A 23,405-nucleotide genomic window follows, 5' to 3' on the forward strand; every position below is an offset into this window, starting at 1 on the left:
TGTGAGAGCCCATTGGAGTATGGCTTGGCTTTCAAGAATATTAATGGAGTAATAATGCTATGAAAACAGAAAAAAAAACATAGCAAGAAACTGAGTTGTTCCAAAAAACATCAGTATGACTCTCTCCTTACATACATACACACCCACACACATATACACACACAAGGAGAAAGTAGCCAAAAGACTCACAGAAAACTAATGAAGTCACCATCTGAGTGTTTGAACAGGTACAGAATAGGAGTCCCATCTATGCTCTGTTCCTATCTGACTTTCAGGAGTTCATGAGTGGTGAAAAAGGTTTGTGGAGTGACTGAGGTGTCCCTGTGACCTCAGTGGGGTGTAACATGGATTCTCCCAGCAGGATATCCGTACCAGCATGTGCTTACTGCTCTGGGGCAGTGATGCCCAATCCAGGGAGAGGGAAGGAACAGGAATAGAGTAAGAGATGATGGGCAGGGCTTTCCTGTTGCGATTGTTTGGAAGAACATAGGCCATAGTGTTACATTGGACAAAATGTGCCTTGAATGAATTGCTGCAGGCACAATGCATTCCCTTGCACACCCAACGCATCCCTCTCCTGCCTCACCAGAGAAGCCTCACAGGCAACCAAGAGCAAAGCATGCTGCTCAGTGTGCCATGCTCGCTAACCTGGGCTAAATCCTTGCCTTGATGCTCCTTAGAAACTTGTGTCAGCATATGGAGCCTTACTGGCCGAGCATGTGGAGAAAGGGCTCTGAGCTGGTGGGCCATCCCATGCGTCTGCGCCCACAGTCCTGCTCTCCTGCAGATTATGAATTAACTTCTGAACCTCTTGAAATTGATAGATCGCAAACGGTGACAGGAAGTGATGGAAAACTTAGTGGCTCGTGACTACTCAGCTGCTGTTTTCTGTTATTTAAATCAGTTTTTTATGAAGTTCACTCCTTGTGATCAGAAAGATTTGGTAACACCTGCTTTGATTGTCCTGTTGCAGTGACCTCGTGATTCACAAGGCCCCATATTGTATTCCTTAGAGAGCTAAGGAACTTCTAGTGGTAGTTCTTATGAAGCAGAAAGGACTACAGCTGTTCAGGTATCACCTGCCCCATGTGGGAAAGGTCTGATTAGAGGAAGAAATTTAGACTCTGACTTGACTTTGTGTGATGAGTTCCAACAGTTTCTTCTGGTGCCCTGCCTCCCCCAGCCACGGTTTCTATTTACCCAGAAGGTAAATCACAAGCTCGCTCCAATCAATCTAATCTGCTCCAATCTGTCACTAACCTCCTCTTGAGAGCCACTTTCTGGGCAGCAAAAGATGGCCTTTTCTGGTTAAAGATAATTGAAGCAGAAATGAGTTTCAGGCATTTATACACAATAATCAGCTGATCAACAAATTAACAGCTAAATATTTCCAGTAACTTCTAAGGCTGTTTTGTTCTCAGACTAAGGTTGAACTGCTACTTTGGGACAACCCTTAACCTTTTTGATAAATCCTTCCAGTCTTGGACAACGCAGAATGCCTTTATGTGCACCAACAAGAAGCTCTCTGAGATCACATTCTAGGGATCACACAAAAAAAGAAGGAACAAAATGCACCCAGCCCTGTTTATTGCGAGTTAGTTGTTCTGTCAGGCTGCTTTTATGCCAGGCTCTTCCCAGAAAGCAGAATTGTTCATCATGCACTTGTGGTGGAAGCTCAGTTCCTGCCTCTGCCCCTTCCCTGCTGCACTGCTTTCAATATTATCTGTTTTTTGCCATTTCTACAGATCTCTGTAACAGGATGGCAGCCACCTGGCAGAGGTGCTTTTTTCTCTGATGGGGGGTCCTTCTCTGTATTAGATGGTGAATGGACACATATCTGGCCTATCTTTAGAGGTCATTCACTATGACATATTGTGTGTTTGTGATGCAAGAGAGTTAGTTTTGCTGTATTTGGCTATTTGGTTTTCCATCACAATATAAATTGTGTCATTGTTGGTCTTTGATTGTGAAAGAAGAGCTTTTCCTTCCATCTCAGAATCCATGAACTTAGACACAAGGCTAAAAAATTTACGTCTGGGCTTTCACTTCAGGGTTTTCACTGTGTTAGGGGGAGGACAAAGACAGTGACAACTGAGGTCTGTAATCTTCAGAACAGAAGAGAAGCTCAGTAGTGCAGAGCATACCCATGTAATGCTGTCTTCTCTGAGGCCCATCCCTTATAATCAGCTCTGACATGACAATGAAAAGGAAAATAAAAAAGAAACAGGGAAGTTTGTCAAGGATAGGCAATACAGACTCAGAATTGGTTTCTATTAATTATTTCATTTTCAGTCCAAAAATCTCTCCCATTAAAGCACTGATCCCTGCCATGTAAGAATTAAATGTCAGAAAAGACAAACCACCCTGTAACTACAAGATTAATTTTTTCTGTTCTCTTATTGAAGTGACATATGAATACTATGAGGTTACTTCTATTGTGCAACTGATGCATTGTTATACCACATAGCAGGATGGAGCTGACCCTAGAAACTCCCAACACACAATAAATTCAGATCTTCTTTTGGAAATGACGCTAGCAGTGTGCATCTCAGTAATGATAGCCTTTGGGCCTTGTTCTGGAGTCACAGGGAGTTTATGAGATGTTACATTCTCCCATTTCCTCCCTGCTGAAACTTCCCTGGGAAGGTCTTTCAGCGTCAGGATGTGTCACTTCCAAAAGGATATTTGGGCAGAGTCCACGGAAAAAAAAAAAAAAAAAAATCAGACTGATGATCTGAAGCTAGGTAGGCAGGAGGATGCAGTCTAGAGCTGGAGCTGTTCCCAGGCTTGTGCTACCTGGTCTGATTTTATGAAAAACTGGTTTCAACACATCAGTCACCAACGAAAGATGTTTTATGTAGACAACAGAGCAAGAGAGCTTTAAGGCAGCCCAGATATCACAATGAAAGAATTTGCAGAATTTGGGGGAGTTTCTCCTGGGAAGAAGAAGCTGAACAGGACAAAGAATGAGGGCACTTGGATATCTGTCAAGTAGGAGGAAAGTGAAAGCAGCACTGATCACAGAGCTGATCACAGTGCTAGAAATGACGAGGCTGGATGTAAGTGCGAGAGACCACATGGTGAACTTACATTCACTGTGGTCATAAGGTTATTCTACAGTAAATATTACAACTGATTGTGTATGATCTTTTTTCATACTTCATTAGTGGGTTCTGGTTTTGTTTCTTGTGTAAAGGCTGTTACTAAAAAAATAAGCAGTTAGCTCATGTGATTCAGCCAGCCTGAGGTGCGATTTTTTATAACCGTGTCTACAATACTGCATGTGTTCAACCTAGTCCCACAGCATGGGAACATTCACAGAATTAGACCACAGCACCTCAGTTCAATACAGCCACCCTAACATGCCGAGGAAGGTCTACAAACAGTTTAGATCAGTCTGTCTATCATGTATTTCAAACATGAGGAAATATTAAAGAGGAATGAGTCTAACTGCTCCACAAATTATCCAGAGACAGACTTGTTTGGAAGAGTTAAGCAGCCTAATACAACTGCAGATTCTTCACAAATCCTTCCTCTGTTCATTAGTGCAAATTTGAGAGACTGGCAGTAAAAATGGGACAGATGAATGACCAGAACAGCCGCTGCACCAAACCTTGTAGTATTTTGTTCTAAAGCCGTTGCTGAGGTGTCCCATTGTTATTAAATGTGTGTAATGAAACTGAGGATCTCTATCCACAGAGAGTAAGTCAAATCTCTGCTAACATGCTTGTAAATCAAGAGCCAGTTTCTTGCCATCAACAGTTATCCAGTACACACAGCTGCAAAATGGGCATGAGATCACATGCAACTCATTAGCACATGGGTTCTTTGGCTTTCCTAACCCTTGTGATCTGTGACATTAAGCCACCTTGTTTGCATAACTGATCCAATGACCCAAACTCTTTTTTTTGCCCTTTCCCCCCTAAGCCAAAGAAAGACATGAGGAATATCTTCATTCCACACTACCATGCCACCTTTATTGTTTTTTCCCCATTATATCATCTTAAGGGCCATCATAAGAGAAGCTTAAAAATGCCTACAGGTTTTTGTGGTTCAGTGAAAGATAGCAATGCACATCCTTAGGCATTTTTTTCAGAGTGACTCTAGTCAAAGATCTCCTTTGTCTACAGTATAGAGTCATTCTTTTCAAATAATCAGTTTATTACGTTTTTTGGTGTGTTGTATTTTACTGTTAAGGAGGGCTCCTTATGAAAAAAAAGTGCATTTGGTCTTTTATAGAAAGAGCAACTACACTAAAACAAAGACAGAGGTTTATATTTTTGTAAGCAAAAGGTGGTTTCTCATTGATTTTTATACTCTTGCTTCATTTTTAAGGCTACTCAAAAAGCATGCACAATTAAATGCAGCTTTCTGTCCATGACTGAGAAGGTAAAACAGTAGAAATCCATAAACTGGAAATAATTTCTCACTAGTTTGCAGATAGCAGGCTCAAAATCAATAGGCGATAAATATACACTGTGCAAGAAAATTAAGTCAAGCCTTTTCAGTTGGTTAGCACACCATTGAGTGTGCTAACAGGCTCACATATGCATAAAGAGATGTAATGAACTATAGCAGAAAAATCTATGAAAATGACATAGATACCATTTTGATCCAGGTAGTCCAGCCAGTGGTATATGATTGGCATAGGAACACAGAAAAGCCAACAAAGGCTATCTCAGAAGCAGAAATGGAAAATTCCTACTGTCCTCACTATTCTATACATATTGTCAGGAAAAAAGCTATTATTCATTGCAGAAAAGGACAGGGAGAGTCATGAGGGCATGAGCAGAAATGCATCCTCTGGTCTTGCAAAAGCACCGTGCTCAGTGTGCTACCCCCACTCAAGCTTCCACTGGAGCTGGCCTTCACCCATGCTTCATCTGTGGCCTTTAAACTATTCCTTAGCCCTAAATATTTTTGTTTGTTTTCTACTTAGAAACATGCTTCTAGGAGACAGAGCCTTCAGAGAGTGTCATATCTTTTATTTTGTTTGTAGGGCAACTTTTTGGAGTCCTTTGTTGATTATGCCTGTTTACCTTTTGTGATAGCTGTGTTTCCTGGACGGCTGCCATGTGTTTTTCCTTTCTAGTTAATCTTATAGCAATAATCCTGACCTTCAACAGATACAGAGTGTTTGCCCTCCTGGCTTTCAATAGGGTTCTAAAACATAAACACTTTTTTCATGTGTTTCTGGGTACCTCAGTGTTCAGAAATCAAATTCCTTTATGAATAGCAGCCATATCCAATATTCAGCATTTTTAAATCTCTGCAGATACTCTCTATAAAGTTTACAAATTACTTTCCACACTTCTCGGGAAGAAAGCTGAGAAATTAAAAGCTCCAGGCTGCAGGAGCAAAAACTAGTCATGTAAACGGGGAGCCAGACATGTAGATAGGTAACCATTTAAAAGTCATTCAAAGAACCTTTCAGGCAGAGCTAACATTTCATAGTAGGAAACCCTTGCTTTGTGCTGGATCACAGCAGGCAGGTTCAATCATTTATCTGCCTACGTCTTTCCTCAAGGTACATATTACTGACTTGGAAACCCCACTGACACCTTTTAACTCTAGAGCTCCATCATCTTCTTCCCATTCTTTTTTCTCTCTGTCTTGTGCTGTTTTGCAGGTTCAGCTTTTGTAACTCTATGAAGCGTATGAGTTTTCTGTAGTTCCTTCAGTCCCACATAGTGCTCTAGGAATGCTGTTAACAGAGTAAGACTTTTCCCTGACATCAACACTCAGCAATGCTGAGCTGGGAAAGCGACAGATCGTGGCATCTTTTGTATTTGCCTGAGATAGGATTCAATACAAAGAATCAGCACATTGTTTCAATGTCTGCACACCAGTTAACTATTAATGAATTCATAGTCAATAAAATATATTCTCTCAGTAATGTCCAGTCAACAGTTAACCTAGCAGTTATGTTTGGAAAAGAGTTTATTATCAATCCCCTGTTGCTACAACCTTCTAAGTCTGAAATGTTCACTTGTTGTCCTGAAACTTCCCAGAAATTATAGGGCGGCAAATTCAAATCTTCCCAAAATCAAATCTCCCCAATACAGCTTACCAAAAATTCTGCTTCAGTATTTTCAAGCCAGTGCTAAAAGAAATACGCACCTTTAGGATTAAAGTTTGCTAGTACAGACATTTTTTTCAGAAATAAGACTGTCCTGCCTGAGGAAAGAACATGTATGGCTATCCCAAAATTAGGAGCATTGAAAAAAACCCATGCTGAGAATGTAATTTTTTATTCTCTTTTTCTTACATGTACAGCTATTGGATCATTTCTGGAAGAGATTTTCCTATGCCCATTAATTAGATGAATAGTTCTCAAGACTGCTTTGTCAGACTCCACTATTCAGAAGATTTATTTACATGATGCACTGCAAATCTTCAGACTTGATTGCCTAAGAATCTCACTGGGACCTTAAAAAGAAGCCAGTTTTCAATAAACTTGGTAGAGTTATTAACCAGTTTCAATTCACAATACACACATGCACACACGTATATAGATGTATTACTAAACATTACAGAGTCTCTTAAAGTCTTCAGACATTTAAAATGTTAATAATATTGCAGTATCTGGCATCACAGTTCATGTCTAAATGCCTTAAGGATGCACAAAACCAAACAGCCAAACCAATAAAAACCCCACATTTTCTAGCTCAGTAGTTTTGACATTACTCATATTTCAGCAACAGACCTAAAACCATCTCAACGTGAAGTTGTAGCACTCAGAATCTGGTCCATTTGTGACCTGGTGCTGCCTTTCCACACTCAATCTTAACCAGTAAAGTCATACATGTACATGGAGATGTAACACAGGAGTGGGTGCTAAACAGTTTAGTGGGCTGGCTAGAAAGCTGTGATAAGGAGGGGGTATAAACAGGGCTCCTCCTGCGTTGAAGCTTTCCTTACACTAATACAGAGTGACTTGATTTTGTTTATGGTGTGGGACCTGGATTGCCCACAAAGTTCTTTTTCGTGGGATGCATAGTCTCAGTCTCCTCTCATTATAGCAAATCTGATTACATTTCAGTCTCATTTTTTAAAGAGAGGAGACCTAGTGGGGGGAGCTGGAGCCACACACTTAGATAATTTCCATTCAAATCCAGCACAGTAGTCCTCTCGGCCAAGTCCCACTTAGGGGAAAGGAGACAGCAGGGGAAAATTTTGTGCTGTTCTTTGATGGGCTTCATCGAGTGGATGAAGCACAACCAATCATCCATAACCTGACAAGGCCTTGAAAAAGGCAGAATCATGACAACGTCACGTATACCTTCAATGCCAAAACAATAGGGGATATTGTTTTGGGAAGCTGGGTGGAAAGGAAGAGCATTTAAAGTTTTAGTAACAAGAAGAAATTATTATCTGCGGGGGGTGGGAGGTAGGGGAGGTCTGGCAGAGTACATTAGAAGAAACAGGGTGGGGGGGGAAGGGGGTGCCTTGTCCCCTCCCTGCCCCAGCCTCAATCATCCCTGAGACATTTCAACATTTGTTATCCAAGCAGCAAGCTCTTTTCTATGACAGGAAAGAAAGAAAGAAATCGATTGTGTTTTTAAAAACTACTTGGATCCCACAGAAGGTGCATTGTTTCAAAACGGCTTGAGGGGGCTGGGTGCTCTGGGGGGAAAGAGTTGAACTTACACCATCATTTCATCTAATTATGCCTGATGTTATTCCTGTTGTCGTGGGTTACTACAAAACCAACTGCCAGCTTGTGTCCCTGAGAGCAAAGACTAAACCGTTTCGCTTAAAGGACACTAAACTTGTCCCTCCCTTCCTCCTCCCCTTCCCACACTACCACAGCTGCTGGCTTCAATTTGCGATGCTCATACCTGTGGAAGAGATGTGGGGGCAGAAAACACCCAGGAGATAGTAGGCATTTCTGCCAGGTAAGAGACAACCACTGGGTTTGTCCTGTAGAACTCCAGGGATGTGCTGAGAGTTCTCTAACGAATCACCTGGGCAGTGGCCTCTCCTCTTCTGCTTAGACAATGCATTTGCCATGTCCAATTCCTAGTCCAGGCACACATTGAACCTGATGTCAAAGCAAACTGTCCTATCATCTCATTCAGGTTTCCTCTCAGGCAGATGTCTTTGACAGAATAGAAGCTGGAGGCCACCAGTGTTGCGTATTCCCTACAAAGCACAAGTCCCATGGTAAAGTAGAGCAGACCACAAAAAGACAGCAGGCACACCTATCATCAATTTTAAGTCTCATATCACTCAATAAGTTCCACTTGCTTGTTTGAAGGCCAGATCCGGCACGTCAAATGACTTGACTGTGTCCTGCTTGCACTGACTTTTATCTTGTCAAGCCTGGAGACCTTCCTAGCTTTCCAAAAGACCCTCTGGTGAAGTTTAGGAAGCAAACAGAGCTTGGGCTGTCTCCGAGCTGGCTCTTCTGCATGCATCCATAAATGTTGTTTTCTGCCAGTCTGGCCCGTCTTGGCCCAGGGAGGGTGCATCCCAAAGGGTACTTGGGTTGAGGATGGACTTCTAGCACTGCCCGTGGCCTTATGCTAACCAAAGACAAAATAAATGCAGTCAGAATCCAAGCCCTTGGCAGATCCTGCCAGTTCAGGCAGGATCTCACCTAATAGTTGGAATGGGTGAACTTGAGTCACAGGACATAAACAGTAGAACAAAAGCCTAGCACAGTGTTCAAGGCAGCTTAGTAAAACTTTTGGTTTCTTTCATTTTAAGTTATGTAGGCTGCACTCCCTACCCTCTGCTGTCATCTTAGCCTAGCAGGACACACAGTGTGGACATTCAAAACAGAGACTCACATGTTTCTTCAGTGCTAGGGCTAATTCCCTCAGTCTTGAGGTGCACTGTAAACATCGCCAAGGGCTTCCAAATCCCCACAGGTCCAGGCAGGTTTTTGCAACGTTCTTCTTCTGTTTGCACATATTAAAAAAAAAAAATTTATGAAAAGACGTGATGGAAAATTAGCTTGGGAAAATAACCATTTTCTTGTTTAAGGAGGCTATGCAAGGGATTCTTCTCTTTCAACTTTTTTAAAAAATCTGGGTTATAAAGACACGTCACCTGCCCTGGTCCCAGTCTCATCTAAGTACTTTGTGTTGTACTGTTAAGAATGCGTTTTATGTGACTGTTCCTCCACACTTAAACAGTGTTTGCTTTGGTTTGGTTTTAATATGTAGGGACACACATTGCCACATACCTGTGCTAGAGATGGCAATGTCAAAAACCAGATGCTTACTCCTAAAAGCCATCCTTGCTTTACACTCACAAACCTCAAACCATCCTCCTCATCCCCTTGACCTTTTCTTTATTACAATGAATTACAGTGAAGTACTTGGAAGATAAGTGGGTCTTGAAGTTGACTTGAAAGATATCTGACCTGATTTCCCTAAGTATGACGTACTGACATTCAAAGCTAGACTGTAAACCTCACCTTTATAAAGCAGCCTTCCCAGCTCCAGCAAATGACTGTTGGGACAGACATGCTGGAAGCTGTAACAATAGCTGTATTGATGGGAGGGAAGATTTTATTGTAAGTTGGATTTAGTAATGAGTAATTATGCAAACAAGCAATTAACTAAAATAAATATGAATGGCTTCCTCTTTGGGGGGGATGCTTTTAGTTTGACTTGTAGCAATATCAAATGTGGCAGATTTCTCAGGGCTGAATCAAGCCTTTAAAACAAAGATAATGGGGGCATTGGCGAAGAGGGGATAAATACTATTCTAGCCCTCCTATGCATCATTAAAAGCCATGTGCATGTGCATACAAGAGGTCAGCTGTAATTTGCAGAATCAGGAAATAGATTAAAACAACAAAGATTTGAGGCCAAGTAAGGCCCACTTTATTGACCCTCCCATCTGTTGAGCAGCATCATCTATTTATTCTCTAAATTTCACTGATGCAAGAAAGGACACATTATTTCTCTTGGTGACTGTTATGCTATTTTCTATCCCTCCTGAGAAGGCAGGCTGCAGGATGCTTGCAAGATAGCTGAATACAGGGATATCACTGTCTGCCTTATATGTTCAGCTAGCTCAGCTCATCAGATGGGACACCTTGAAAATCCAAAAGTTTCTGAGGTTAGTGTTCTCCTCCTGTAGTGCATCACCACCTTGTTTACAAGGCCTGGTCTGCCCCATACTCCTGCACTGATGGAAGGCGACTGGGCTGATAAAGCTGTGCCAGATTTCAGAAAGGGAGAGAGATATTCCCATAAGAGAAAAGGCAGACCTGCAAGTTTCTAAGGGGGAGAGGAGGTAGTGGCAGATGATATTTATCATCTTTCCCTGCTCAGGAATATCGCAGCAGAAGGCACAGGTTCTAGGCTTTCCTTTGGGAATATCATGCTGATGAGCCCACAGATGGGAATTTGCTTGAGATAAAATACGAGGATTTCAATTTGACAAGGAGGAAAAAAAATTCTCCCTATAAAGATTCTGCTTTCACTGTTTGGAAACAAAATGTGTAAAAACTGTGTCATGTGGGAACATGACTTTGACTTTACGTTCATAAACGATTCATCTTATTTTGAAATTCACCTGCCTTTTTGACTTTTTGGGAGGTAGCATTTAAAACAAAAAAATCCAAATCCAAATGTCTCGTTTCATTTCAGGTTGAAGGAATTAAATGTTCTCTGTAAAACAGAAACAATTTTCTTCCCTATTATTTAGGTCAGATGCAAAAAATGAAATTTTTGCTATTTACAAATGCTTTTTTTTATCACCTGAGGTTTAGAGCCCCACCTCCTGGAGTCAGGTGATTTTGTTGGAAGCTTAGCTTGGTTGCTTTTGACATTTCTTGCCCTTGTGGTTTGGAAAGAGATCTTGAAAATGTTTTAAGCATAATGAATGCCGTGACGTCTGCCTGAGCCTCCACACATCCGGAAACAAAGGTTTCATGTAGAGCAATCTTTTCCAAGTTTATCAAGACAACGCTAACTCCAAGGCTGACTTATAAAGTTCTGCCAGCATCACTCATGGAGAGCTTGCATAGTACCAGATGCTTTTATTCAAATTCAGTAGCACTTAGTTTATCCCCTTAGTTAATCCACTAAGATATATCAGGAGGAAAATCCTACTCAACATCCATAAACTGTTCCTCTATTCTGTGAGATATTAAGACCATTCATTCCCTGGTGAATATTCAATCCAAGTGCTGCTATTTCATTTCACAAAAATGGCATTTTTCTGTTCCCTTCACAGACTTGCAGTCAAGTTTCTGGTTCACAGGCAATGCCAACACACGTTGATTACAGTGTAGACCCCCAAAAAGAGGAAATGATACTGAATAAGAGCTCTCATGTTTCATGTGGCTTCAACGGTAATGGGGTACAGCTACAGCTATAGGCATGTAAGGGACTAATTCTCAGTATGGCTGTCTGCAGGGGTGAACTCAAAAGAGAACCATGAGTTTGAGCCAAGATCTGGTTCAGGGCCAAGACCATTTCCTCTCTAGCCTTGGTATTTACACCCTTCAGTGATCTGGATGTTTATCAAGACTCTGCCACTGCCTCTCTCAACCAATTCACAGTTATTCATGAAGCCATGGCAACTTGATCATGAGACTTAGCTCTTCACTGTCATTTCACCAAGCTGGGCAGATTTCATTTTCTTAATTGCAGCTCAGAAACCAAGCTAACTCAGCTACCTCTGGTCATTTTGGTCATCCTTCCTCTGAACTGCCTCCACTTTGTCTCCCTCTTTCTCGCAGTGACCTGAAGCCAAGCTTCCTTCTTACCACTTTTTTACAACAACGCATCAGCTAGAAAGAGTTTTCCTCTCCCAAGGATGGATGCTGCTGTTTAGGATTTCTGAGCTACATGTTGCTCAGTTCCCTGGTTTCCCATAGTCTCACTGTCAGGCCTTGGAAAATTAAAGTCCATCTCTAGTGCCTCAGGTCCAACTCTCAAAGGCCAGAGCCATCTTTTTTTTTAGCTTGCAGTGGAGCTTAAGTATGTAATCCAAATCCAGCTGAACTCCTCACTAAAACAACACATCCTCACAAAGAAAAGATTAAAAAAAGCACCCTTTTGTTTGCTTGCTGTTAATGCCTTCTAAATAGAGCAGCCTCTCCCAATTTGGGGATGAAGGGATTCCATCCATCTCTTCTTCTGTTCCCTCAAATCTTCCTCACCACCCTAGGCAATAACTTCCAGGCTGCATCAGGTGTTTCTCCAATCCCCAAATGCCAAAATGGTTACAGCCTCATGGTGAAAGCAAGAGGCATGTTCAAGGTGGTGGTGAATGCTTCATGAGGTGCACTTGGATCAGGCAGAGCTGCTGATAGGCCATGGTGAGGAGTCTCCAGGGTCCATCCTGGATGTAGAGATCAATCCTCAACCTTCAGGCTCAGCTTTCAGCCAGACAGTCACTCAGCAAGCAATGCTAAGGAGGAGGCAAAGTCCATAAGGAAAAGCAGTATCTTTAATTAAAACAGACCCTTATGTGACTTCATCACTGCACAATTCTTACTGCCTCTACCCCACAGAGTTTCTATAAGGAGCCAGGCAGATCATCTACCTATGGTGGGCAGAGAGCTGCAGTCACAGCTTCCCAATTTTGTGCAAAATGTAGGCAGTCTTACTCCAGGGACTGTAGCATCAGCAAAAGTGCAAGTGAATTTGGTTACTGGAAAGTCAGGACACAACACACATTTCTGATGTTTGGGGGAATGATGCTATCTTAAAGATGATAGGATAGCACGCCAGCTTCTGGCCTTATAGCACTTGGAAAGGAGCTGGGGACAAAGTTCCTGTTTATGCAGAAATGGCTGAGTAACTAGTAATTTTGGGAAGGGAGCATTACACACTCCTAAAGAGCAGTCTTCCACTGGGAGGTTTTCAGTTTGTGGTCAGTAGTTGCAGTGTGAGATTCACAAGCTGCTATCCAATATGCCTCAGGCTTGGGTCATGGCTGAAAAGCTTGGAGAAAGTCCCCCAGAAACAGCAGGAAATCTGGTTCCTGGCAAATGGGAATCAGATTTGGGACTGGGACGTAACACACACGTGGAGTCACACAATAGGCACATGTACAGGCACCAGAGTAAAACAGCACCTAGTAAGAAAGACACGCTAAGGCTGGACACGTCACTGGGAGTGGATAGTGGGGGAAAGAGCTCTCCACCACAAGCTCTGCCTGCACATCTGGAACCCATCTGGTTGCATGATGCTACCCAGAACATTACACTTCCTCTGTCTTGTTCATGACTACAAAATCTGGTCATTTTTCTGTCATCCCTCAGCTTGTTGTTGTGGCTTTTTTTGTCCACCCCACGAGCAGAGAAGAGCAACAGTTGTGGATGTTCTTGAATAAAAAGAGAAAGAACAAGCCCATGTTCACTTTGCCAAGGATCCAGAGTCTCAGCAAGTCAGATGTGCCACAAGCATGAGTTTAGAGTCCAGAATCGGCCATAGGGACATCAAATAAGTGATGCACACTCTGGCTGTTCTTTATGGAAAAACTGTCCATGGCAAGCCTTGTTGAGTGTCACCCACAGTCCCCACGCAGAGATCCTGCAAGAGAGCTGCTGTCTGAGCAGACCTTGCCTAGGCAATCCTGAAGATGAAAGCTACTCAGTGAAGTCATGCTGGGAAGCAAGGAGCCCCATCTCAACAATCATTAAGCCAAGGATGAGGTTAAACAAGATATGGGGCTCTGTGTGTAGCAGACAGGGTGATGAGAAAGGCTGCTTGTCAAAAGGGAAGGATGCTTACAGTGCAAAGGATAATAGGTTTTAGCTGAAGAAAAACTACCTCCCCACTCACTAAGGACTCCATCATTCCACGTCCATCTCATTTTAACAGTTTGGTGATAAGCTCCAGATTCACCATGCTTGGCTCAAGTTTCCACTTGTGCTGAGAGAAAGCAGAGGAAACTCAGTGGCACTGAGAGAGGACAAATCTGATTCAAATGAGTGTCAGGCTGCTCTCACAGGTGACTCTGTTGCTGCAGTTATCCTTGGCCTTGCTGCCAACAGGATCTCATTCATATTTCTTTCCTTTTCTGTGGGCCTTTAAGGTAAAGCTGAAAGATCCCCCTGGAGTCTTGGTTTCCAAAATGACAGACCTCTGCTACAACCCTCTTTTAAGTGTTCATTTTTTTAAAAAAAATAAACTACATTGAAAAAAACCAGCCAGAAGCTCCAGCACAAGCATTGACCCAAAGGATAAACCTGCAAGAAGGGCTAGCTGGTGATTAAGAGGAAGGAGGCAGTTCTCTGTGGGCTGCGCAGCACTCAGGTGCTAGGAAGTCTGGGAGGGAACCCAAGTGAGCCTCTTGGAAGAGACATTTGCTGGTACAATGGCTGCTTGAAGTATAAATATCTAAGTAAAAAAATGAACACATCTCTCCGTGCGGATAATATATCTACCAATATATCTAACTTCACCAGTTTACCACTTTCATACATTTGCCTTGGAAGTTTGCCAAGCAGTGTACACTGAATGTAAAGCATTTCAGGCTTACGACTTGTTTTCCTTTCTTTTCCAAGATCCAAAGTTAGAGACAGGACTCTTTTTCTTTTCTGCTTATTTTTTCCAAAGGGCAGAGACAAAGCTATTCCTTATGTGAAGAAGCTGAAATCTTGAAAAGATTTTTGCCTTTGCATGCATATCTTTACATGTCCCCATTGCTGAGCTTTGAGAAGTGTTCTTCTTTGAAAGAATAACATGGCATGCAAATGCCTATAAATGGAAGATGAAATTGTTACTATAAAGCCTGGGCCATGCCAAGGCAAACAAGTGCAGGGCAAACTGTGTGTGCAAAGGAAGGGAGCTGAGAAAACTTGAAGTCAGCTGAATCATAACTTCACTTTAATTTTAACATCACTTAAAACTATATAAACACAGCCATCTTATTAATAACAAAGCTAGCTTGTCAGTAGAGCTGTTGTTTGGAAAGCCAAGCCCGTGCACATGGGTGCAATGGGAAGAATGTTGCAGGAGAGACATGCCTTCCAAAGCTATGTTTTAAATTTAAAATAGTTGGGATGTCTGGGACGCAGCAACTTTGCAAGAGCCATGAATAGCATTTGATGTCTCTGTTGTAGTTCACCAGGGTCCCGACCTCCACAGGGCCAGGAGCTTGTCACAACTGGTGCAAGGAAGAAGAGCGCAATGGGGACAGCTGTTACCTGTCCATGAGGAATGGGAAAATGCTCATAAATCCCAGACACTGCCCAGCCTGGCTTTCTGCTTTCTTGGTAAAGGATGATGTATTTGGACACTTTCATTCTCCTCCTTTAAAAGACGGGTGGATGAGGTGCTCAGGGACATGGTTTAGTGGTTGATAGGAATGGTTGGACTTGATGATCCTGGAGGTCTTTTCCAACCTAGTGATTCTGTGATTTCAGGCTTTGCAAGGGCTGTCAGTACACCCTTGAAAGAGTAAATCATGTATGCACACATTTTAAAGTACACCCGCTCACTCGGCACATGCAGAATTTGACCGGGTGCAGCAGCATAAATCCCCAGTGTGTTTTTCTACCTACAGCTCTGACTTTCCCATTGAGGGCTTTCTGTGGGATACTCAAACCTTTGCATTGTACGGAGGTGAGTAAGTTCTGAGGGTGCACTGTCATGAATGCATATAGTTCAGTCCCATGCTCTGTTTGCTGTTGAGAGAAATGGAGAAAATACCACTTTGCTAATTAGGAGGTGAAAGTGATAAAGTAACAGGCACAGTGTGCAGGAGTTTTGAGACACACCGTAGCAGACAGCACAGCAGAGCAAAACATTTTTACCATCGTCTCGCAGGAGTGATTTGGTGTCTGTGGTGATCTGATAATCTCAGTGTGAGGAGTGAAAACACAATGGTATAAGGCGTATTCTTTATTACTTCTGACATTTTATAAAGGCAGGCTGGTTCAGCAACTCTACTAATATATAGTTCCTAAAGTAGACATGTAATTCCTAATGCATTCCTAATGAAGCTCCCCTGACTTCCATGGCCTTGTGTTAAGACTAGATTTGGCCTTGCCAGTAAAGTACATTCAGATTCCCAAACTGAAAACTGCCTCTGGATTCCAGAGGGACTTGAAAAACTCCCAGAGCACTGGAGTGCAGCAGTAAGATTTATGTCTTTCCCTGACTTTTCACTGCTCAGTAATACATTTGTATGGCCAAAGTAAAGCCAGATCTGGCACTCTCTACTCCTGATTTCTCTACTACCCAGGGAACTGAATGACAGTGGAGGCTGGAACAGTAATGCTCTAAGCCCCAGTAGAGCTTTTCAGAGGTATTTTCACAGCCTGTGGAAAAAAAGCGTATGTGGATATCTGAAATATAAGGACTTGACACTATAGCTCACCTTAGTCTGGAGAGCCACTAGTGACACAGGTTCCTGTGTAGAGTCAGAGACGTGAAGCCAAAAAATTTCCTTCTGATATTCATTTGTAGGAAAGTAGCACCTCTAGCCTCCAAGTGGATGGAGGACTCGATTGTTATTAGGCACTCTTTTTGCCCACTGCCAAAACCAGTCCCATCTCTGAAAGAGGATGAACACTAAATACGACAAGCAGGTGGAAGCCCAGCAGAGGCTCAAGTCTTCACAGCAGCACTGGGAAACTGGTTGTTCCCACTGCAGTCCTGAAGCAGGAGAGTGGGGACAGGGAGAAGCAAAGGTGGGACTGGGAGCCAGAGGTAAGCTTAGCTGGTCCTGTTGCCCAAGGGTGAGAGGAGGTGAGGACTGTTTCCCTCAGCCCTAACCACTTCCTTCAGACCCTGATGACCCCTAGGAGTCAGCTGCCATGTTTCTGGGAGTTTGGTGTGGGTCTTCCATGCAGCCTCCAGCAACCAGCTGAGACTGCTCCAGGGAAATTTCCCTGTCATTCATCTCACATCCCTTTTGCTTGGTGGTGGGGCTGATGGAAACTGCTTGATCACTACAGCCATCACAGTCACATTCCTTCAAGCCTCAGTCTTCAAATGGTGCTCGGAGAAATCAGAAAGTCAAAGTCCTACTGTTAGTAGCACCCACATGCACCCACAATCTCTCTTGTGATTATATCAAGAATCAGGGATGCTTTAGGTGCTTGTGACAGGTCTTTGGAGCAGAGAATTGCAGTAGAGCAATATTTCTCACCTAATTATGCACGAGGCACTGTCAGGCTGTGAAATGACTGCAAACTATTAATTTTAATATTTCATGTTCTCATATGCAAACATGCAGCCAAAATGGGGAAAATAAGAAGATGAACATGCAGGGGACAGTCTTCTTTTTAGTAAACTGTGAATGGGAAGTATTGTGGCCACAATGACAAAATGGTCTCTGACTTTCCTCTTCTAAGAGTGGTTGTCATATTACCAAAGATTAAAAAGTCCAGAACAAGCAGGTCTCCTGAGGCCTTTCTCAGCTCCATTTCTATGACTTTATCATCTGAAAATTACTTGGTTTCAGTTTTTTCACTTTTATATTGCTGTTTTCTGTCTGTTCCCATTGTCTACATGTATTCAGGGGCAGCCTGTACCCAGCTGTTCTTGTGCCAACATTGTACTTCAATTTAATAGCTCTCTCATCCCCAATATTTAGGCTCCTGATGTATCTGTGGCAGTCAGTCCTACCTTTTTCAGCCTTCATTTCACCAAACTCAACAAGCCGAGCCCTTCCAGTCATTGTCTGCAACGAGTGTGCTCATCTCTGGGCTGTTGCAGGACCTTTCATCTGCACCTCCTCTTTCTTTAATATTGTTAGGACTATGGTAGTTCTGCCAGGATTTTCTGCTTAGAAAATATCATCTAAGGGAAAGTTACACATTTGAATCTGAATGCAAAGACAAATGGGAATTTGTGGGAAGAGAAGCATCACTATAACAGCAATTTCTAGTAGCGGAACTGGCTATGTATTAAAAAGATGTTATTGCTGTCACTTTCTATGTTTTGCATTGCAGTTCAATCATTCAGACATACAGTTAAGGCAGATAGTTAATGTTGCTAAGCAATTAATTTCTTTATTCCTGGCTTTGTACTTAACATAGTTTGCCCAGACTCCTGGCTTCAAACTCGATGGAGGCATCCCACACGACAAAGAGAGATCAGCTGTCTTGCAAACGTTGCAGCCAGTATGACTTGTTACCCTTGGCCTCTGCATGCTGCCCAGAGACCTGTTCTGAGGTCAGTCCCTGGTTTCCTGGCTTCCTCCTGAGGTGCCTCCTGGCTAGCAGGAGGAGGCACCCACTGTTCCCTCAGAGGACACTATCCCTTGGGAGACTATAAGCTGTAGTCCTCTCTGAGCCACCAAAAGCAAACTCTGAGTATGAAGAAGGATTTGCTTTGCACTGGGTCTTGAGCAGTAAAACCTTATCGAGGACAAAGTTAGTATGTGCCATTTCTTGCAGAGTGCAGAGAACAAACTATCCAGTTGGGAAATGGCAGTAGCTGTGAAGGAAAAGAAGAGAAGCAGGCTGAATATTGAAAAGTCACTGCGTACTGAAAAAATATAGCTGCATTAAAGAGAAAGGGGAGACTGGCACCCTTGGAAGGATTTTATTGTTGGTATTTGTAAGATGTTAGGCATTTTTAATGAAGTGTTAGTGACCATATTGTATTCAGATAGGTTTTATCACACTGCCATGTTTGTATTTAAAAATTTAGCATCTAGTCTTAGCTGGTCATTTAGGATCCCTCTCTGATGAAGAACAGATCTGTCTTTCTCCAAGAACATGCTCTAGGACACAGCATGCATTGCTATCAGCCTCTTACCTCATGCTGTAGCAGCACATCCCAGCTTCATGCCAGATATGCTTCACTATTGTCCCTTAAGCAATGGCCACTGTCTCCCATCACAGCCAGGGATTTGAGAAAAATAAGTTAAATTGCCCTAGACTCAGAAGCCAAATCAAAATTAGATTATGGGAATCTCATTGTTAACACTGGTGAACAATAGATACAAACATTTCCACATGATCAGAAATACCACCACCCCACCACTCCCCATTGCATGTAGCATACTGGTCTTCCTACCTTTTAAGATTTATATATTTGCTTCCAACATTAAGCTCAGGAAAAGCTATTTGGAACTTCTTTGCCCTGTAAATTGCCTTTCCTACCCTCCAAAAAAATTGCTACTATGCGTGTTCCACCCTCTGCTGCCCTGGGCCAGACTGAAAGGGCTGATTAAGGGCAAACATATGTAGATGTTAGTCTACATATACATACCAAGACTTCCCAAAGGGTCCAGTGGTATATTGAGCTTGCTGCTGCTGAGAGAGGACCATCCTCTGTGAAATCATTTCTTTTTACTCTCTGTTACACTGGGCAGCCGAAACTGTAAATCTTCAAAATCCTGAGTCATTGTTGAAGATGGCAGTCTTTATTTCAAATACTTCAGGGAGGAACGGCAAGCACTGGCTGCTATGACTATTGACTCTATTTTTGGTTCTTCATCCCTCAATAAACAGAACTATAGAAAGGCAGAGCTAAATGAAGAGGACTGGCTCCTGCCTTTACAGTAATTTCTGTCATTCACTGACTGATGCAGATCATCTTGGAACCTGATATCATTTTTTACCAGCACCATATCCATGGTGGACATGCTCCAGACCTCCTCCTCTCTGCTGCTTAGAAAACCAATTTTTTTTCTCTAATCTCTATGTAAATAACCCCCCCAGGAGCCAGGACAGTTTGCTAGCAGGTCTATAGGTTCTCCCCCACTGAAGGCTCTGAGAACCTCACACTTTGGCTCAAATTGGATCACAGCTAGTGGCATTTGCAGGTTTTCACGGGGAAGGAGAGTGGACCTTGTGGGTCAGATGTTGCTGTAACCCAAGTGTTGTGTTGGAAGACACGTTTTTGTATAACAGCTGTTTTATCTGCAGCATTAGTCAGAGCTGACTTTTCACTGTCCTCTGTCCTGAGGCTCTGGTTTTTGGCACCACCTGACATTTGACTCAAGAATCAGTCAGTATTTCCATAATGATTAACCCACCAATTGTCAATTCACAATTTGGCGTTAGATACGGGAATACTTTGATTGCATAAATGCTAAGAAACTGTTGCTAACCAAATAAAAATGTGTCTTGAAAGCCACCCTCCCAGGTACCCTCAGTGCTGCAGGGCAGCTTCAGGAGGCAATTAAGAGCACTCTTGCTCCTACACAGCATTTCAAATGTCATGATTACAGTTCGGAGCAAAATGTATGATTGGCAATTTCAAGTAAAGACTTAAAAAAATAAAGGGAGAAAATATGGCACTAAAAGAATCTGAAAGAAATTACATGTCCAAGGGAATATAGTTTCTTGAAATACAAAGCTTTCTTCAACTTTAAGCCATTTTCTGTTCCTTTTGAAGCCAGTCTGCTTCTCCAGAATTGCCAAAAGTTTTTAGGTTTAGTTCCTCTGAAGGGCTTGTGGACTTTTATTTTTTTTTATCTTTTGAATGCTTTCAAAATAAAATGTAGATCCAGAAAGTTATTTCAAATAAACAAACAAATGAGAAAACAACAAGGTGCTCAGTTACAGAAGAAACATTTCAGGTTTTCTTCTCTTGCCACCTCCACAAAAAAAATTAAGAAGAATTTTGAGATTTCTGTCTCTCCATGTTTTTCCATGAGAGAAACTTCCATCTGGGAAGTGTTTTTAGGAAGCGTTTCCGGAAGCTAATCAGAATTACTGTGCAGATTACAGGTGCTGCAGGGCAGCTAGTTGCTGTGGAAAGACAGTGAGCTGGGCAGTCTCTATGTTTGATTAATTTGTGTCTCTTCCTTTGCACTCAGGTAGACAGTAAGAAGTCTAATGCCAGGAAAAGCCAAATACTTCAGCATAAGAATTGATAAGCGTATGAGAATTCCTTCTTATCTCTAGCACCTTGCATCCTGCAAGCAGGGAAACTACCTCTTTTCTTCCATGATTGTTGTCCAATATTGTGAGTCACTATCATGAATATGATAGAGTAAAACTTCCCTTATGTCCTACAAATCACAGAGAGACCCTGGGAAGAGGATGCAGTGATAACCAGCTGAATCAGGAGAGGAAATACATGATTCCTAGGCTCAGAGCATTCAAGGCAGGAAGAGTCTGCTGCAAGAGTGCAAAAAACCAGGTCAGAATACAGACCTGCCACTCCAATGATGCAACTCTGACCTGGAATGACCGTATATATGGGTCCAGGAGATCATGGGATGTTTGTAAAATAGATCTTCTCTCTTGTGTAAGCAAGAGGATAAAATTATCCTGGCAGCTGCTGTTGTTTCCCAGAATGAGGATCAAGGCTGTCTGTTTTTCCTGCAGTATTCAAGACATCAGGCTTTTCTACCCCCACAATCCTGCACTTGCCATCCTGTGCAAGTGGTCTCAGACACACATTTATCCCTGACACAGTATCCATGCTGGTGTGTCATAAGTTTCCTCAGCATCTCATACCATGTAAATCTGCTTCCTTTCTCAGTTCTGCAACATAAAAAGCAAGTAGAAGGAAGAATGAGGAATGCAGAGACAAGAATGGAAGATAGAAGAGAAAAACAGAATAAACTAAGTGACTTTGGCAAAATAATACTACCCTGCAGTATATCCAGGGCTTGAGCGACAGACAAGGTTGAAGTTCATTTACAAAGCTAAAAGTCTATTTTCCAGTTTTTAAAGAGGACATGGACTTCCCTGAAGTGTCTATCCGAATGTGTGCTTAGCTGGCACAAGTGAGGACAGATCCCATTGGTGAGGGTGGCAGACAGTCATTCAGCTGGCTAGGAGAGGAAGGAGAGTTACTGGAGAAACAGATGTCTCATCACGTGATGCCCAGCAACCCAGCACCACCAAGGGAGATAAGAGAGCCAGAGCTGTGAGGGGTTTCTGCTCTAGCAGGTTGTGGGCTTCTTCGGGGCTTGCTGCTGGCTGGCTGGCCACCATCCTTCACAACCTCACTTTGGTAGGTCAGAAATGAGCTCAGCAAAGATCAAGTGCCATTCCACCACACTATGAAACCTCGCTGCTCCCTCTTCCCTCTCCAAAGGAGTCCACATACTTGAGGTTTTATTTTCCTGGGCAAAGAGAAGGCTGAGTAATAGATTTGCTTTTTTACTGTCAGCACTCATCACTAAAGTGTGGACCTGCATCGGCTGCTGAGATAAACCAGAGGAGATAGCAGGGCGGTCAAGCAAGCATCTAACCAGAACTTTAACAGTGCATTTAATTTACAAGCACGGGAAAAGTTTAATCTTTCTATCCCTCTTTAAATACACTCATGTGGCATCCCCCTAACTGTCTCCTGGGGATTGGGCTAATTGCCACAGGTTGAGGTGCTGAGTCCTCAAACTCATCTGACAAGGAACTGCAGCCAAATGTGGCTGTGGGCAGAAACATTAGGCATCACCATAACACAGTTAGGGTCCCAGTTATCAAAGCTGAGGAGCAAGCAAACACCTGATTGGCTAGGTTGCATTTATTGGAATAAACAAGTTTATTTGGATTGGAAAGAGATGTGAAGCCAGATGCTGGCTATGGCAGGTAAGATGCAGCAAGTTTCAAGCTTCAGTCTCTCCATCAAGACTGGCTCCTGGAGTGTGCCATCTCCACCACCTAGATCCAGCATGCCTTTTGAGTATCTCATCCTTGGGGCTCTCTCCCGATCACATGCTCCCAGAACCTCCTGATCCCATAACCCTGACAGAGTTTCCCTCCAAGAGGCTCAAGCATCACTTCCATCCTGTCTATAATTATGACATTGTAGTGGTTTGTGGGTCTCTCCAGTGCCCAGGGCAGTATCTCCAGAGTCCTGACTCATCTCAGGTGGGAGTAGGGGACAGCAAGGGTGTCTGTCAGTGGTGGGAAAGCTCTGACTCCCTCTCCCTGCAGTTGCTTGCTGGGCTTATGGGAATAATGCCTCCAAGTACACCGCGTTTGGCTGGATTATCAAAGATCTTCAGCTGAGATCTTTTCACACGGTGCAAAGCGCCAGCCACTGAACAGTTAACCTGATATTGAAGGACACATTGCATTACAGCCTCTGGCTTTGTTTTAAAAGTGCTCGCTTTTGTCTGTGACTCTTCAAATTTCTGTCTCTTTTTACCTTCTCTGGGGCCGCCCTTTGCTTCCCTTTTTCAGTCCTTATTTTTTTTCTCCTGCTCAGCCTGCTTCCCTCTCTGTGATGTAATCATCAGGTTATGGTTTCAGCTGGCTGAACTTAAGTTTTTGACATCTAGGCTAAAGTGGTTATTTAGACTCCTATGTCTGATGGAGCAAAAGACACTCCAGAAGAAAAACCTGCCCCTCTCATTTTGATTTCTTGGCTAGGCTGGCAGAAATCTTGTCCTGGATTTGCCGGTATCTCTCTAGTACCTATACAGCAAGTTCCATTTATGTAAGCCACCTACTTTTTAGTAGGTGGCTGAATATGATGATATGATTCCTGCCCCATGTTCAGAGAAGCAAAAGGCAAATTTTCTCCTGTTGCTTGCTTGTGGTCTTTTTAAATAAGCATAAA

At 42.8% G+C, this 23,405-nt stretch overlaps 1 long non-coding RNA gene across 1 annotated transcript; it reads right to left on the minus strand.

Moving 5' to 3' along the window:
- Nucleotides 1-17,921: 17,921 nt before the first annotated feature.
- Nucleotides 17,922-19,327, minus strand: LOC138722976 (uncharacterized). Its single transcript, XR_011337784.1, has 3 exons — nucleotides 19,149-19,327; nucleotides 18,693-18,810; nucleotides 17,922-18,368 (listed from the first exon to the last, which is right to left on the minus strand). It is a non-coding gene; the product is annotated as an uncharacterized lncRNA (long non-coding RNA).
- Between the last annotated feature and the right edge of the window lie 4,078 nt (nucleotides 19,328-23,405).

Source organism: Phaenicophaeus curvirostris, chromosome 7 (assembly GCF_032191515.1).
Source record: "Phaenicophaeus curvirostris isolate KB17595 chromosome 7, BPBGC_Pcur_1.0, whole genome shotgun sequence".
Classification (NCBI taxonomy): Eukaryota; Metazoa; Chordata; class Aves; order Cuculiformes; family Cuculidae; genus Phaenicophaeus; species Phaenicophaeus curvirostris.